The sequence below is a fragment of the Myotis brandtii genome, unplaced genomic scaffold (genome assembly GCF_000412655.1).
Source record: "Myotis brandtii unplaced genomic scaffold, ASM41265v1 scaffold958, whole genome shotgun sequence".
NCBI classification, from domain to species: Eukaryota; Metazoa; Chordata; class Mammalia; order Chiroptera; family Vespertilionidae; genus Myotis; species Myotis brandtii.
The window spans coordinates 186,268-204,742 of NW_005371960.1; the positions used below are offsets into that span (position 1 = coordinate 186,268).

Sequence of the window (18,475 nt, forward strand, 5' to 3'; positions counted from 1 at the left end):
TAGACTATATATATATATACATATATATATATATAAAACCATAGGTGCATTTTACTGTTTTGTATTTTCATTTTTGGAGGTGGTGTACACAGCAGGTAATGATGAGTATGATGAGTGTTGTGCTGTTTGCTTTTGCAGTATAATATATAGTTCTAAATGTTTAAATTACTGTAAATACTATATTCATTATAGGCTAGCATGCTTGTTTTAAAGATTGTTGTTCTAGTTTATTAAAATCTGAATGTAAGAAAACTTGGCTATTTAAATGTGAATTGAAAAATATTCCATTCTCAGTACTGAACTATTTCCATTGAACATTCAGGATTTTTAACAAAACAGATATCATCAAGAAGGCAATAGCTAGAGAATGAGAGGTGCCTTTAAAAAAAAATACAAATGCAGCCTTACAGTGAGGATGAGGATTGAGTTTTGGGGGGAAAGGGGAAGAGTGAGAGAGAAAGTGTGTGTGTGTGTGTGTGTGTGTGTGTGTGTGTGTGTGTATGTGCTCACATGCGTGAGCCAATCTGTGAAGGTCCTGATTTGTGACCATCAATGTCTTTTTAATGTATCTGCTCAACTTCTAGGACTTCAGGGGACATTTCATGTGCTGTCTTTGTGCTCTTCTGAGTACCATTTATCCTTCCAAGAATTTGGAATGTGAATTCCTAAAAATTTCAGAAGAGAAGAAAATAACTCTTATTTAATTATAGTCAAGTTCAGGTAAAAGGATAAGTTACTGGTTCACCAAAATTATGGGATCTCATTAATGTTGGCTAAGTAAATGTAATTTTTAAAGGTCACCTTTTTTAGTACTTCATGTATTTCCCCTTACACAAGAGCATGTCATGAAATTCTTATGTAATGAAGAGATTCAACTAGTAAAAATTATTTTTAGATTAAACACTTTGAACTAGTTAAAATTCCACCTAAGAATAGTATTTAGATGGCATCTGTCATATCTACCTCTGTCATTGCTGCCATTTTAACTAAAGCAAATCTTTATGACATATGAAATGATGGCTGGGTACAACTGAAAAAGCTGTGTTGGTGCTTTTCTCAGGCTTTGTCATTTAAGTTATATTGAACTAAGATGTCACAAATCAGATTGAAAGACTTAGTTTTAATTTTGGTTTTCTTTTGAAAGAACTGCTTAAATTTTATCATCAATGTTGATAGTGAGTCTAGATAGCTAATCTCTGGTTAGTGTGTATGTCTGTGTGATGTTTTCAACCAAGAGCCAAACTGGAGAGAGAGAGAGATATCTAAGTATAATTTTCTTCAGCTTTCTTTGTTCTTTGAAAGCTATTTCAAAGCTATTAAGTACATGATCATTAATTTTATTTACTTAGCAGTTGCCTCCATTACTATGTTACTCATTTAATTATTTATATCATTGCAGATCTTTAGTGTTTGACACTGGGATTCAGGTTGTACAAAAGTAGTTGCTGACATAAATTATATGTATATTTTGTGAAATATATCAATTCCCAAAGTTGGTTTTAGGGGAAGGTCCCAAAGACTTAACAGCTGTGTTTAAAACCAGAAGACAGGTCATTGGTAAATGACTAGTAATTTTCACTTCTGTCACTGAAGGCTTTTTAATTGGCCATATTCATTATCCAACTGGGTCTCCATGTCAGTGTAAGGGACAGAAGGTTGACAAAATATTTAACAAATTACATCACTTTTTTTAATACTTAAAAATGCAAATATTAGGCCAAACATAGATCCCTAGTCCCCATTTACTTATCCTAGCAGTATTACTGAAGGTAGTGCTTAGGGGCCAGCATTTTCTGGATCTTTGCTAATCAAGCTTTGACTTGATTTAATTTGACCACATGCTTGTCATCCCTCTGATGCAAATTAGAAAGTTGACTTTATTAACTGTAATGTCTGCCTGGGTTTTTAACAGGCTGTGAACCAGTGAGTGCCTTGTTTATGTAGAATGGTTTTTTTCCCCCTGGTTGTTTGTTAGCTCCTCTCTGAAAATGTCTCAGAGAACGGTATTTTAGTTGACTTGTAGAGAGCTGCTAAATTTGGTGTTATCAGCGATCAGAAAGTCTTCAGTGTATCACATACCTCCCTCCCGACTTTCTTCTCATTGTTTGGCGAAGTTTGCCTCTTGTGAAAAACTAATACCCCTCCCCCCTCCCGCAACACTCCTCCTCCCCCCCCCCCACCACACACACACACACACACACACACACACACACACACACACACACACCTTCTCCACACACTTTTTTCCAATCCAGATTAAGAGTTATCCCCTACATCCATCCCAACTATATGATCTAATATCTGTTTTTAGGAGGAACCACTTCTTTGTAATCTTGAAGTTTATTGGTTATTTTATGTTTCCTCAACTACAGTTTACTAGAGCTGACCTCGGGGCATCATCAGTTCAGATTCCTAAGTCACTCCTTTTCTCCACACCCTACACCCCTCAACTGGTGAGCCCTGGGACAAATTGTTTGATCTTCAGGTATTTTAAAAATTAGTTATAATATCAATTAATGTAAATTAATCCAAATGCTAATTTTTGTGGTGCAAGAAGTTTCTTTTGTAAATTCAGGGTATAGATAAGCTAATTGAGATATCCTTTTCTGGTGGCTCTAAGTGTATTATTGTTTTTAAATAAAGTGTACAAATATAGATAATGTGCTATAGGTGTCATGAATTGAAATAATTGTCAGATTTGAAATATAATGGATTTGCAGTTAAAATACTTTAATACAACCTGATTTTGTTATTTTGGGGTGGTAGATGAGGGGTACAGAGAAATAAAAGGTTATTAGACAAAGTAGACGTGAATCCAAAATAATGAACCAACCTTAATTATTAATTGTGAGTACGGTGGAGAAGTTTATTATTATAGAGAGTTTGGACCTTAGGAAAACCAGTAAAATTAAAATACCCCATAAGATTGGATCATTGGTACTTTTCAGGGCCACAGGTTTATTTTTTTCAAGTGTTTAGTTACATAATTTTTAAAAATTATACATATAAATATATATAAATTTCATGTGTTTTTATTTTTTCCTTGTTTGGCTACTTATCACACAAGCATTAGCCTTGTCCTTTCTCTTGTGCCTTCATATCAACATTATTTTTCAAGGGCTTTGCCTGCCCAGAACTCACAATCTCTTTGTTCCAATCTGGAGTCACAATACTATATGGAAGAGATACTGTATCCTTCTGATGTCCTTGAAACTATCCACCATTCTTTGATGTTTTCTATGCAGCTGTAGTAATGAGTATTAAATCCTTTTGTATGTACACATTTTTTCAGTAGTGTCAGAAATGTCCCCCCTTTTTTTTCCTTTCGTTCCTTTTTTTTTTTAAATATATTTTATTGATTTTTTACAGAGAGGAAGGGAGAGGGATAGAGAGTTAGAAACATTGATGAGAGAGAAACATTGATCAGCTGCCTCCTGCACAACCCCTACTGGGGATGTGCCTGCAACCAAGGTACATGCCCTTGACCGGAATCGAACCTGGGACCTTTCAGTCCACAGGCCGATGCTCTATCTACTGAGCCAAACCGGTTAGGGCCCTTTCGTTCCTTTTAATGAACATGATTTGCTTGGAGTTATTTTCGAGTGATCTAGTTCAGAAGGTCAAGTTTTTCACCGACTGATGGACCCCTGGGATCAGCCCAGGTTCAGAGTAATATTCTGACTTGCATTGGGTTTCCCAAGACCAGCACTGAGGTTTTGCAGGGTCCCAGAGTTGTCATGGCACTTGGGGTATTCCCTAGGAATACCTGGAAGCCTGGCAGCAGGCTTTCCACCATCACTATAACCATGAAGCATCCCTCCACTTGTTATTCCTCAGTTACACTTTGTTTTCATTGATTGGGATACTCCAATTCTATGGAGGAGCACTCACATACAACTCTGAAAATTTGAATCAGTATTTTCTGGAATGCAAAATACTTAGTATATTTTGTATACTTTCAAAATCAAACAGAATCCAAAATCCATCAAATGAAAAAATGACTCATTTTGAATTTCACTTAGATCCTGCAAAATCCTAACCCCTATCTTATTCCTAGTTGTTATTAGACTAAAGGTAATGGTCAGACTTGAAGATGGATCTGACTATTTGGGTGAACAAAATCTGCCATATTCTTACTAATAAGAAGGGGCTGTTTCATAGAAAATTCTCTTGTCCTTGGTAATTTAGCACCTCACCTTACATGAAGACTGTCCAGATGCTAGCACCACATTTACTTTTCCTGTGTGCCTCTTTAAAGAGACAATTAATCCAGTGATGTGAAGGGGAGCCCACAGTAAAACATCTGTTAAATAGCGCTTGGAGTACTAGAGTTAGTATTTATTAATTCATGTGCCGAAGTTCTTCATGCCCTCGTAAGATCCAATGCATGTACCAGGTTTCCAATCTATGACCTCAAACCAAAGAATTTTAATTACCTCATATAATAGTAACATCATATTAAGGGTAATGGTAAGGAAACCCATCACCCATTAATGAGAATTCCCAAACTGAAAAACTTCCTTTAATTAAAAACTGCACGGAAAGCAAAATGTAATGCTAAGCATGAGCTGTAAAAATACTTGTAGTTTATATAGGACTAGATGACTGGTGCACAAATTAGTGCACAGGTGGGGTCCCTCAGCCTGGCCAGCTATCAGGGCTCATCTCGCACAGTCCTGATTGGGCTGATTGGGCCAGGTGCGTTGGCCGGCCCTGAGCATGGCCGATTGGACCTCTGACCCTGGGAGGTTGGCTGTGGGAGCACAGTGACCACGAGGGGGCAGCTCCTGCATTAAGCATCTGCCCCATGGTGGTCAGCGTGTCATCCTAGCGACTGGTCGTTCGGTCGACCGGTCCTGACGGTCACTTAGGCTTTTATCTATATAGATGTACTGCAGTGTTGAAGTATGCTAACGTTCAATTCTTTTGGGAGGGGCACCAAGGCAGAAATATTTCATTAAAAAGATGAGTTTACCATAGAGCAAAAGAAATATCATAGAAACAGTTTACTTGGGCGCTGGATAAGTTGGGTGAGGGTGTGGGGAAAGAAGTACCACACCAGGAAGGAAGAGTCCACCCCTCACTGGCTCCCTTTCTCTTTACATGGCCTGGAAAGCTGACCTCTGAGGTCCTTTGACCTCTAAAAGTGAATGGATCCAATTCTGACTTGTCATTGGTCCTTGTAATCTAAAGGTTTTTAAGAAATGCCTCGGAGCCCTTCCTCTCTCCCCCTCCCCCCACTCCCCCCCCCCCCCCCCCCCACCCCCCCCCCCCCCCCTAAAGTGTCAGACAACATAGCTTTTATTCTATTTTAGGAAGCTATATTAACAGGCCCAGGTATGCTGTGTCATGTGCATGTCTGAATGAGGACTAGACATGTGAGAAATGTCCTCATGTGGCCAAGTGATAATCTCATGAAAAGACAGGGGAATCAGTTCTGTTTTTAATGATTTTGACTGTTTTGAAAGTATTTAAAATATATATTTACATCTTTTTCTACAGACTTTTGAGCCTAGATATTTCAGAATAGCCTTTTAATGGCATAATTTCATTCAAGGTATATTTTAGAAACAGACCTCAATGGTCTAAGTCATTGATGAATAACATTCCTGATGCCCTCCACTCTCCGCCCCCAATACGCAACTGCTATGTAGGAATGCTTTTATATTTGGTAAATGTCTCAGCATTTTGCTGACAGGGAAAGCAATAGTACTGTACATAGCTTGCAGATAAACATGGAGCCTTATGCTTTTGCTACATGTTAAAATGAGTGGAATGTTTAGATACAGCATATATGTGATGTAAATAATGTTAATAGTAGTGTCCCCCTCAGAGCTAATGACTGGTAGGTTAAAATCAGTTTGCCATTAATAAATTTTAAAAGTATGCAGGTTTAACCAAAATACTATTTATCATTCAATTCACTTGAGTGAAAGCTTTGCTCTTCAGTGAAATAATTTCCTTGTCTATCTCAGAGTCAGAGAAATCAGGCTTTCTCCCAACTAAAACATTCAGACTTTCACTTATTCCTTTCATCTGCCTTTTGAACAAGCAAGACAATAAGCTCCTATTTCTCACTGCTGTAGGATACTTAGGAATACATACCTAATTCCAATTTTTTTTTTTAAATGAAGCTTGCAAGCAGACTTTTTTTCTTTTTAGAAACATCATTGCTTTCTGGAGGCAGAAATAATTTTATTTTTGAATTTGGGAGATGATAGATCCAGGCAGATCTGTGCCCTGGATGTAAGTTATATACAGCTTGCCTCTACAAATAGACACAAGTTTTATTTTAGAAATTATTTAGGGAGTACAAAATTGGCAAGAAAGATATGTTTGTTTTACATATTTAAAAACTTGTGGGGTTTTTTGAGGCATGGGTAACCCATAGTGTGATGAGTTTTATTCTGAATTCCTTGATTCTACCCTATCTTCAACTCAGATTTTACATATTAAGTACTGTTGGTGACCTAACAACAACAACAAAAACAGTTAACGATTATTTGTTTGCTTCTGTCTCTAGAAGCTCCTTGAGGCAGGGACAATGTTTATTTTTCTTATATTACCCTTAGCACCTCTCCTGATGCCTTACTATATAGAAGGTACTCAAATATTGGTTGGTTGAGTAATCAGCACATTTCTAAAACTCTATACCGGTCATCAAAGTCAAAAACATCATGCCTTCCAGTCCTTAGGTGATATCAAATGTATTTAGGTCTGTGGAGCTGATTCTAAGATTGAGGTCTGGCTGAATATTTTAAGGTGAGGAGGGGTTTGGCCCTCACCTGGAGGGTGGCACCAGTTCCCAGGCAGCACGCTCTTTCTGTCTGCACTGGAACAGAGCAAAGCCTGGGGGGACCAGGAGGTGTCTCCAAGCCTTGTTATGGTGTCCCTTCTTTCTCTAACCTTCCCAACACCAACCTGTTGGCCTTGAACCCCTTAACAGGAGCTCCTCTAGCCTGGAACTTCAGCCTACCCTGACTGTTGGCCCAGACCAGATCCACCACTCTTTCCCTGGGACCCTCAGGTGGCCCTGCTATTCCTGACTGGCTTCTTTTTCTCCAAGGAGGTAGAAAACTCCTCCAGTGAAGCTTGTTAAGAAAGGCATTCCTCTCGGGAGCTTGCCTTGGAGTTGAAGAATCTGGGACCAAATCCCTCAGGATGTTCTCAGGGCTGCTTATTGTCTGGAAGTTTTGATGGTAATTATCTCAATGTCTATGAGCCCTCTTAGGAATAGTTCTGTGTTGTCTTGGTTTGCTGCTGCAGGCCAGCAGGGCCCACGGGGCTTGTGGCCTTGAGCTGAACAGCTTAATTGCTTCAGGAATAAAATAATCAACAAGGGTGAGTAGATATATCTATTTAACAATCAAATGACTTAAATTCTTAATAGAATCATCAATAGAGGAGTGAATTCCAAGAGTATGAAATATTCAACTAAGTAAATCTCAAAATAATATGAAACCTTTATAGTATGTAAAATTTTCTCTTTTTTAATTGTTAAAATATAATTCCTTGAAGATCAACACAGCACAGAGGAAAGAACAGGATTTGGGCCTGGACAGAGGACATTAATTGTCTGTGAGATCGTAGACAAGCTGACTCTTCCAAGTTGGTTCTCATCTATAAAATGGGGCTTCCAGAGCCACCTCGTTATATTGCTTTGAGATAATAGACATAAAGCACCTGATAAAATGTCAGGCAGTAATAAGCATCCAATAATTATTATTCATTCCCTGAATTCACATTCTTGGCATGTGATTGTGTCACACTTTTGATAGCTTCTAGAATATCAGTTTCTTCAATAAGGTTTAAATGAACATCAAGAGTAGCCCTAAAAAAGAAGTTACATGTAAAACACTGTTTTCATCAATATTTGAGTGCCTGTGATATGCCAGATAGTTCTAGGTGATGGTGTTCAGCAGTGAACAAAATTCTTTACCTGATACAGTTTACATTACAGTGGGGGAAACAATAAATAATACAAGTAAGATAAATAGAATATTAGTGATAAGTGCTGAGGAAAAACAAAGCAGGGAAGGGAGATGATTTTATGTTTCTCAGATTATAAGAATTATGCAAATTAAGAGAACGATAATACAACTAAAAGAAACAAAAAAGCAATAAATGAAATAAGGTGCATAATGCAAAGCTAATACCCCACCATACCAGTTCATCCCCACTTCTCAATAATGGCCTGATATATGTATTTTTCTTGTTCATACAAATATGTATACACATATTACATATGGGGTTTTGTCTTCTACCCATTACTCTACAACTTAAAATTTTTATGTGTATTGTGAGCATTTTACAAGTCTATATATATAGCTTTTAAATTTCTTAATATACATATACAATGTTATGCATAAAATGAGGTTTTTCTGGCGGGTCAGTTTGCTTTAGATAAATGGGATTTGCATCTTTTCTCATCCAACAATATATGATGAAAATCCCTCCAAGTCTACCTTTAGCTCTTATTTCATTCTTTTTTAATGCCATTTAATATTTTATGATGATGACGTATTAAGCCTCTTCCATAATCAGTGGGTATTTACTTTGTTACCAGATTTTTATGATTATGGTAATTTTGCCTGAGCACATATTCACAACCATGATGGTTTCACGCCTATGGAACAGATTCCCTGGAGTAGAATTGCTGGATTGAGAGATATATAAATTAAACCATTTTTAATACACATTGGCAGATTGGTTCACAAAATGGCTGGAACAATTTATATATGTATAAAAATAGTCTTACCCTTTATACCCACTAGCAATAGCTATTGCATCATTAAAAACAATAACAACAATAAAAACGCCTGGCAGTGGGTATTTCCCAGTGTTACTTTGTTTGCATTTTCCTAACAACTAGAAAGCAGGACAATTTTTCATTTGTTCTTTGGTCATTTGGATCTCACCTATAATTAAATTACCTAATGCATTAGTGTTCTATTGCTGCACAACAAATTACCATAAACTTAGCAGCTAAAAACAGGACCCATGTATTATCTCATAGTTCTATGGGTTAGAACTTCAAGCACACTTGATTGGGCGCTCTGGTGTCCAAATAAGTCTGCAACGAAGGTGTGTGCCAGCGGGGCTTTTAACTGAAGGCTGGGGGAAGAATTCACTTCCAAGCTTATTCATTTTGTTGGCAGAATTCATTTCCTTGCAGTTATCGGATGCAGGGTGGTAGTAGGATGGAGGTCTCTGTTTCCTTGCTGGCTGTTCGCCAGGCATTGTTCTCGGCTCCTAGAGGTTGCTCTGCAGTGCTTGCACATGGTCACCTCCATCTTCAAAGCAATCAGGGATTCATTAGACCCTTTTTGTGCTTAAGTCTCTGTAATCTCTTATGCTACCAGCCAGAGAAAATTCTCTGCTTCCTTTTTAAGGGCTCATGTGACTAGGTTAGGCCCACCCAGATAATTTCCGTATGTTATGGTTACCTGGTTAGTAACCTTAATTACATCTGCAGAATCTTTTTACTCTGTAAATGTAACCATCATGGGAGTAACACCAGGGGCAAAAAACCTTGGGGGTCATTCTTTAGAATTCCTCCTATCACAAAGATTTATATTTTTACTTCTTCCTTTACATTTATTCATATTTTTTGTCCATGTTCCTATTGTGTTTGGCTTTTTATTTAACTAGTTTGTAGGAGCTCTGTGTATATTATATATATTAAGACTTTCTACTCTTTTTTTTTTTACCTCTTTATTATATAGGATGGTGTCATAGGGCATGTGCCCTTTGTTTTTTTTTGTTGTTGTTGTTTTTTTTAAGACATTCTACTCTAGGTTGCAAATATTTTTTCCAACTATTATAAGTTGCCTATAGACCACATTAATAAATACTTTTTCCCTAGAAAACGTAGCCATTTAGATTTTACTCTTAAGGTGAATTACATATTTATATTTTAATTCACACTTAAATTTTTAAAAAAAAAATATACTTTTATTGATTTCAGAGAGGGAGGGAGGGAGGGAGGGAGAGAGAGAGAGAGAGACATCAATTATGAGAGAGAATCATTGATCAGCTGCCTCCTGCATGCCTCACACTGGGGATTGAGCCCGCAACCCAGACATGTCCCCTGATTGGGAATCAAACTGTGACCTCCTGGTTCATAGATTTATGCTCAACCACTGAGTCACGCCAGTCAGGCCACAATTAAAATTTTTATTTTTTCCATTCATTTTATTTTTCATTTTATTAATATTTTGTCCATATTTGCACTTTTTAAAAAATTGTAAGTGCTCTTTGTATATTGTATATAAACTCATATTTGCAATTTTTCTCCAAAATCTATAATTTGTCTGTTAATCATATTTATAATTCCTCTTTCCATTCAAAACTTTATTGTATTCAAGTATATTATATTATTTTACAAAATGTATACATTTGTGAATATATAAAAATTTCAAAGTATTCTATATTGATTAAGGTCTTCACTCCTGGGTGGCAAGTCTAGAATGGCGTCTGCATTTTACTGTTGGTTTTTGTTGTTAGTGGTTTTACATTTGTCTTTACTCCATTTGGAATTTGTTTTTGTATTGAATACAAGCTACGAATCCCACTTTCTTCTAATGGTTTGCCAGTTGTTTCAGCACCCTTTAGTAAATAAATTATCTTTTTCCAATGAATTAAAATGCCATCTTTGTCATATATTAAATTTTCACATACAATGAGATTTCTCAATGTACGATTTCACTTACAGTTCTCTTTACATATGGCAATATCATATGGATTCAATTACAGTGACTGATAACATGTTTGTATACAGTGACTTAATAAAATGGCCAGGTAGAGCTTTTTCCCACCCTACACTCCTGCCTGCTGTTTTTTTGTTTTGTTTATTTTTAATTAAAAAGTTTTTTTACTTCCTTTCTTTGCTATTCTCAGGTATTTAAACTTTGTGAACATTTTATCCAATTAGGGGTTGAAATTGCATGAAATTTACAGGTTAATTTTGGGAAATTTTACATTGTCTTCTAAGAACTAAGAAAAATCGTATCATTTTTCCACTTGCTCAGATCTTGTCTATATTTTCGGTAAGTTTTGAGAGTTTTTCTCATTTAAATCATGCAGCTTTTTTATTAGATGTATTCTTGTTTCTTACCCTTTGGGTTATTATTGTGAATGGATTTTTAAAATCCATTTCCATTTCTAAAAGCTTCTTATAAATAAAAAGCCTATTTTATGTGTACTTACCTTTAATACAATGAATTTATTATATGTACTTACTAAGTTTTATCATTAATTCCAGCAATTTTCCCTAGAAATATAATGACTCTCACAAAAATAATTTAACTTTTCCCCCAGTGTTTGACAGATCCTTTTCTTTTCTGAAAATAAAATAAAATTCCCATCAACTTGCAATTCTATACCCAGCAGAAATATCCTTCAAAAACAAAGGCAAAGACATACAAGAGTCAAAAGTATTCATGACTACTAGATATATTAAAGCATATCCTCCAGGCATAGGAAATTCATAACAGATGGAATCAGTATCAGCTAGTAACTGAAAAAATCACTTTTAAAATCACCCTAAGTGATAATTGGCAGTTTAAAGCTGTCAATATTATACAGAGGGTTATAAAACAAATGTATAAGTAAAATATATGACAACAATAACACAAAGACTGGAAGAGGGTAAATAGAAGTATACTGTTAAGTTTTTATACTATATATGAAGTAGTATAATCTTACTTAAAGATAGGCTGTGATAAGTTATAGATGTATACTATTAAACCTAAACAAGCCACTTCCTTAAAAGTATAGCTAATAAGACAACAAAGAATACAAAATAGAACAATAATAAAATAACCAATTAATCCAAAAGGAAACAAGAAGGGAAAGGAGACAACAGATATGGCAAATAGAAAACAAATATCAAGATGGTATATTTAATGCCAACCATATAAGTAACAACATTAAGTGTAAATTGTCTAAATACCATAACTAAAATGCAAGTTTGACAGATTAGGGTACAAATAATGAGACCTTATCCACACGAAATGCTGCATACAAAATAACCATTTTAAACAGACTCAAATACGTTAAAAGTAAAAGGATAGAAAAGGTATGTCATACCAAAAGTAAGTTTCAGTGACTATTAATATCAGAAAAAAAATAGATTTCAGAGAAAAGATTACTAGGAACAAAGAGGTTCATTTCATAATGGAAGTCAATTAATCAAGAGAAAATAATCCTAAAAGTTTATGCACCTAATAACAGACCTTTAAATAAACTGATCGAATGAAGGGAGAAATAGGCAATTCTACAATGATAGCTGGAATTTCAACACTCCTTGTCAATAACTGATAGAACAAGTAGACAGAAAATCAGGATATAGAAGACTTAGGTAACATTATCAACCAACTTGACCTAATTCACATTTATAGAACATTCCACCCAACAACAACAGAATATTTTTTTTCTTTCAAGTGCCAAGAACATTTACCAAGATAGACCATATTATGGGCCATAAAACAAGTCTCAATAAATTTGTAAGGATTCAAATCACACAAAGTATGTTCGTTGACTAGTGAAATTAATTTAGAAGCCAATAAAAGATGTCTGGAAAATTTCCAAGTATTTGCAAACCAAATAACACTTCTAAATAACCAGGAATCAAAAGAAAATGAGAAAGGAAAAAGTATTTTGTTTGGCTAGGCCAGTGGTCCGCAAACTGCAGCTCGCGAGCCACATGCGGCTCTTTGGCCCCTTGAGTGTGGCTCTCCCACAAAATACCATGTGCAGGCGCGCATGTACAGTGCGATTGAAACTTCGTGGCCCATGTGCAGAAGTCGGTATTTTGTGGAAGAGCCACACTCAAGGGGCCAAAGAGCCGCATGTGGCTCACGAGCCGCAGTTTGCGGACCACTGGGCTAGGCTGTAGAGCAACAGTAACATTCATTCATTGCTGGTGGAAATGCAAATGGTACAGCCACCTTGGAAGACAGTTTGGCAGTTTCTTAGAAAACCAAACCTATGCTTAGTATACAATCTAGCAATTATGCTCCTTGGTGTTTACACAACTGAGTTGAAAACTTACAATCACACAAAAACCTGCACAAGGATGTTTACAGAAGTTTTATTCATAACTGCCAACACTCGTAAGCATCCAGGATGTCCGTCTGTAAGTGAACAGATAAACTGTGGTACATCCAGTCAATGTAATATTTTTCAACACTAAAAAGAGGCATGAAAAGACATGGTGATAACTTAAATGCATGATACTAAGTGAAAAACCAATCTGAAAAGACTACAATATGGTATGATTCGATAACTGTATGACATACTGGAAACTACCAAGCCAGTGGTTTCCAGGGATTAGCAGGGAGGAAGTGGTGGATAGGCAGAGCAAAGAGGAATTTTAGAACAGTGAAACTCTTTGTATGATATTACAGTGGTGGATACCTGTCATACATTTGTCCAAACCCATAGAACATATGGGTGAACCCCAAGGGTGAATCCTAATGAAAACTATGGGCTTTGCCCTGGCTGGTTTGGCTCAGTGGATAGAGCTTCAGCCTGCGGACTGAGGGGTCCCAGGTTCGATTCCGGTCAGGGGCATGTACCTTGGTTGCAGGCACATCCCCAGTGGGGAGTGTGCAGGAGGTAGCTGATCGATGTTTCTCTCTCATCCATGTTTCTAACTCTCTATCCCTCTCCCTTCCTCTCTGTAAAAAAAAAATCAATAAAATATATTTTTAAAAAAACAACTATGGGCTTTGGGTAATAATGATGTGCCAATATATGTTCATCAGTTGTAATAAATGTACTGCTCTGGTCTGAGATGTTGATAGTGGGGGAGCCTGGGGGTTGGACAAGGGGTATATGGGAAATTACTTATTCCCTCTGCTCAGTTTTGTTGTGAACGAAAAACTGCCCCAAATCTATTGAAAATATATTGGTGGGAAAGTATTTTGAACAAGCTCCTGCCTGAATGGGTCAAGGAGGGGACTTGCAACACCTCCTCACACCCAGGAAAAATGACAAAATAGAACAGACTGCTGAATCTCAGAGAGAATGCAGGGGAGGGTGGGTGAGTGGAAAGAGATCCACCAAAGAACTTGTATGCATATTTGCATAACCCATGGACACAGACAATAGGGTGGTGAAGGCCTGGGGTGGGCGTGGAGGGAATGGGGGACATATATAATACTTTCAACAATAAATATTTAATTTTAAAAAAAGAAAATAGGTCTCTGGTAAGGAGAAATACTACTTTTCTACTTGCTGGTGGCTGATCTAATTCCAAAAATCAAGTAAGACCTAATGTGTTTATCTGTGAGGAAAAGGCACAGGATTTCTTGGTTCTAGGAAAGTTGTTCTTACCTAGTATTTGGGAAGTTTCTATATATACTTGAAACTTCTACAACAGTATTGTTTCTATATTTCTGTCTTCATGTTTTAGACATCCTTTCTTCTTTACTCGATGTGATTCAGAATTTATAAAGTTGAACGTTTTCTGTAGCTTAACTTAATGTTTGATGGCTTTTTAGCTTATTGGCTTTCTGTTTTCTTCTATGAGGAACACACCTTAAATAACTGTTGTTTCCCCCCACCCCCCAAATATTGGTGCATAATTTTGTTGTATTTACTTAAATTATATTGTATTTATTTAAGTAAATTTTTTTTCTGAGACAGACTTGGGTTTAAACCTACCTATACTAGTATATCAGATGTTTGACCCTGGGACAAGTTACTTAACCTCTCTGAGTCTCTATTTTTCTCTCTAAAAATTGTGTCTTCACATCTGTTATCCCAATTAAGTCCCCCAAAGATAGTGGCAGACACAAAAAAGCCCCTCAGAAAGGCCAATTTCTCCACTCCGTTTTTCCTCATTCCCACCCCTGCCAACCTAGGGCAGCTGCTAACAGTGCCTCGCCCACAGTGAGAAACTTCACTGGAGAGTTCTGGACCCAGCAATCAAAAGCAACACACTACAAAGACCTCCTTGTTTAGAAGCATGCATGGCCTGAATGTTTCCAGGTGATTTATTTAGAAACCTCCTTAAAAAGGGAGTCAAATGAAAGTAAAACTAATATTCTCCAGTCCTATTTTTTTTCTTAGAAAATAGATTTATTTAAGTAAACTTATAGGCAATGCCATATTCATGAAGAAAAGCTAAGAAAGCTCCATTTTGATTCCCCAAGTGTGCTTTTCAAGATGCAGCCTTGCTCCTTAAACCAGAGAGGTGGGTAAATACCAACTAGGAGAACTGACACTGCCCCTCCCTTCCTCTCCTTGTCAGACATCACAAATTGATTTTAGCATCTCTTTCTTTGAGGGCCTCCGAATTTTCATATGCTTCTTCAGGGCCTTGTCAGACAGCACAAATTGATTTTAGCATCTCTTTGAGGGCCTCCGAATTTTCATATGCTTCTTCAGGCAGTCACTACCAGCTGATCTGCCCAGGCAACACCTATCCACCATCCCAGGCCAAAGGCTTTCAGGGTGGCACTGGGGTGAAGGCAGTGTAATTAATTGTAAACATTCATAGATCTGAAGAGAGAATTCTTTTTTTCTGCACTTTGCTCCTTCGTATGAAAAAGTTCCCCAATTTCTGGCAGATCACTTGCAGCCGGGGCAGGACTCGGCACTGTGAATGTGGAGGCTAAAATGAATGTTTTGTGGACACCTCGTAGGAGATCGAGAGGTGAAGGAAGGTGGCCTTGTGACAGCTCCTCCGAAACTGCCTATCTTGCTTTGATCTTTGGATCATCTGGGGACATTCCAACAAGACTTTGGTCATTACCTGCAGCTGGGCCTCGCCCACGCGGCCTGTGTGAAGGTGGCAAGGTTGCCAGAGTGCCACGGCAGGACCTCTGAAATTCGAGAAGGAATATATCTGACAAGGAGGTCTCCTCCCGGATACCTGAGCACAGATTCATAATCGGCCCAGCAGCCAGTGCTGACAGAGGCCTCTCACACACCCTGCACTTCAGGGAAAAGCCGCAGACTGAGAGCTACCAGCCTTGGGCACTGTGCTCCGGCTTCTGAGTCAGCCCTTCTAAGGGAGTTCCCGGTATCCTCTCTAACCAATGGACTGGGACCGGCCCCTTCTAATCAGAACGGCTTAGCTGTAGTCTCATTTGCATCAGGCCAATCAGAGCAGCTCGGGAAGGGCCAATCAGAATGCACGATTCTGACCAGTCAGGACTGTGCTATTTGGACCAATCAGAACTGTATGATTTGGAGCCCTCATTTACATAAAAATGGACCAATCGGGAACCAGGGTGGCGGTGGGGCTTTATAAAAAGCCGCCTCCCCTTTATCTCACAGGAGCCCACTTGCAGTTTTCCGGTTTGCAAACTTCCCCTGAATAGAGGCGTTCCTTTCCCCGCCTCAGTTTGAGGACTATGGTTGACATTTCCCCACAGGGGCCACCCCGTTAGGACGGAAGCAGATACAGACAAGGCCTCTGCCTTGGAGTCTGGCGTGGAGAGTGCCCGTAACAGACCTGAAACGGCTTTCACTCAAGGTAATTATCCCGAGCTAGACGTGGAGTTTGGTCAAAGACAATTTTCTAGAGCAACTTGTTTCTAAAAACGCTTAGTTGTAAATGTTCAGAGTCCCTTGAACATTGTGTTGAAAGCCCAAACAATTCATTAACTTCTCTTTAAAATAGAAAAAGTTCCGCATTGGGACTCGAGTTTTCACCCCTCGGCTGCCCAGAGAGGTCCAAAAAGCACCTGAGCACTTCCGAGTAACTTTCCAAGATCCTGGATTCCATGCTGCAGGGTAGAAAATAGGGGAAAACACAGGCACAAAATGCGGGGAGCCGAAAAGATGGGCCTTGGAGGGCGGAAGAGGGAAACAGCTGCGGGGAAAGTGATGACTCACAGGTGAAGAGAGAGGAGAAAACAGGCCAGGCGGCCGTTCTGTAAGTAAGAGGGCAGGAAGGCTGGAGTCAGCAGACCAGGATCATGTGTCCTTGGCCTATTCCTTAACCTCTCTGAGTCTCACGACCTTCATTTGGGAAACGGAATACTAATGGAGGATGTAATCAACTATGAAGATATACATGTTCATCCCATAGCCAACTCCCAATTATGATTGTCACTCAAGACCAATGCCTCCCAAACGAAGTGTGGGAGAAGGGCTTCCAAGTGCACATTTCTTCGGCAACGTGAGTTTTGTGTGTCTTGAATGGCATGGCAAAGTGGTGCGGGGCACTTTGGGACTTCATAACGGATGTCTGATTGGTCTTATTCTTGTCGTTAGAATTTCCCTCCCCAGCCTGGGGGTGCAAACGAAGTCCTGTGAACAAGAATTAATTAGTGGTGTTGGCCCGCCCTCACTGGCATAGTGCAGGCCCAGGTATTCAGGGAGTGGGGGTATTTCCGAGGGACGTCCCAGATCTGCCCATGAACAAGCCTGCAGTCCTGCCAGGACAGTCTAGCTGCCCATGTGGCCAACTCCCCTTGAGGTTGCCATGGCTCCCCCAGTATTATGTTTCCAGAGATCTTTGCTAACTGTCCGGGATCAGAAGGGCGCCAGCATGAAAGGGCTGATTTTTCCACCCCAGGAGAATGCCCCCTCTCTGTAGGGAGAGACAGGCCTGGGGGTGTTCCAGACCTTTCATTGAGGTCACAGGAGCTGGAAAGATCCCCTGAGTTTCCACCCTGCAGTAGTGCCCCAGTTCAAAGAGAGTATTCTCTCGGGAGAAATCCGAGTGACACTGCTACTTTGCCCTTCAGAAAACTTCATCTGCTCATTTATTTTGCTTGGTGTGTATCTTAGACGGTCATTACCACAGTGGTTTATAACCTTCGACTTGTCCCTGTTCCGTCTTTGGCTTTAAAATGCCACACAACACCCTCTATTGAGATTGGAAAGAAACTCCCTTTCACTCCAATTGCGGGGAGAACTTGTGGAGGACTGAGATAATTGGGGGGGAAATCAATATCATAATATCAAGATGCAGGTTTACCGATGCCTTGGGGATGTCAGACCAACAAAAATTACAATGATTTGGGGTCTTGTTTTGGTGTTTACACGGTTTCCATGGCTTCCAGACCCTCCCGGTTTCTGTGCCCTGGGCAGTCATGTAAAGGCTCTTTGTTGAGAACCCAGATTCCCATTTGCCATTAACCTGAATACACCCTGCTCACCTCAAGGAAGTGTGAAACAGAGGAGTCACAGAAAGGAGCCATTCAGCTGGAATTGTGTGCTTTTTTATAAGAAAGTCTCAGCTGCCAAGCCGAGTATAGCATTTGCTTACTTGGGCAGCTTGTTTGCTAGAGAGAGAGAGAGAGAGAGAGAGAGAGAAGGAAAATGAGCAAAGCCTGCATTGAAATCATGGTGTTTTAGCCTTATTTGTTTTCAATGTGGATGGTTATCAAAATAGTACATTTACTATCCTCAGCCAGACCTTCATACTAAAAACAGAAATGGATCCCAGATCAGCACCTAAGCCTCCCTGAACGCCTTCACAGTTTTCAACCACTAATTGCCTGTAAACAAG

General features: G+C 38.8%; 1 protein-coding gene across 3 annotated transcripts in view; it reads left to right on the plus strand.

Annotated features, from left to right (window-relative positions):
* Window positions 1-2,664, plus strand: part of STRN (striatin, calmodulin binding protein) — an 83,302-nt gene extending 80,638 nt beyond the window's left edge. For all 3 annotated transcript variants that reach the window (XM_005886087.2, XM_014533237.1, XM_005886088.2), the window contains one exon: window positions 2,373-2,664. The gene's annotated coding sequence lies outside the window, so the exon portion shown is untranslated. The remainder of the gene's footprint in view (window positions 1-2,372) is intronic.
* The last annotated feature ends 15,811 nt before the right edge of the window (window positions 2,665-18,475 follow it).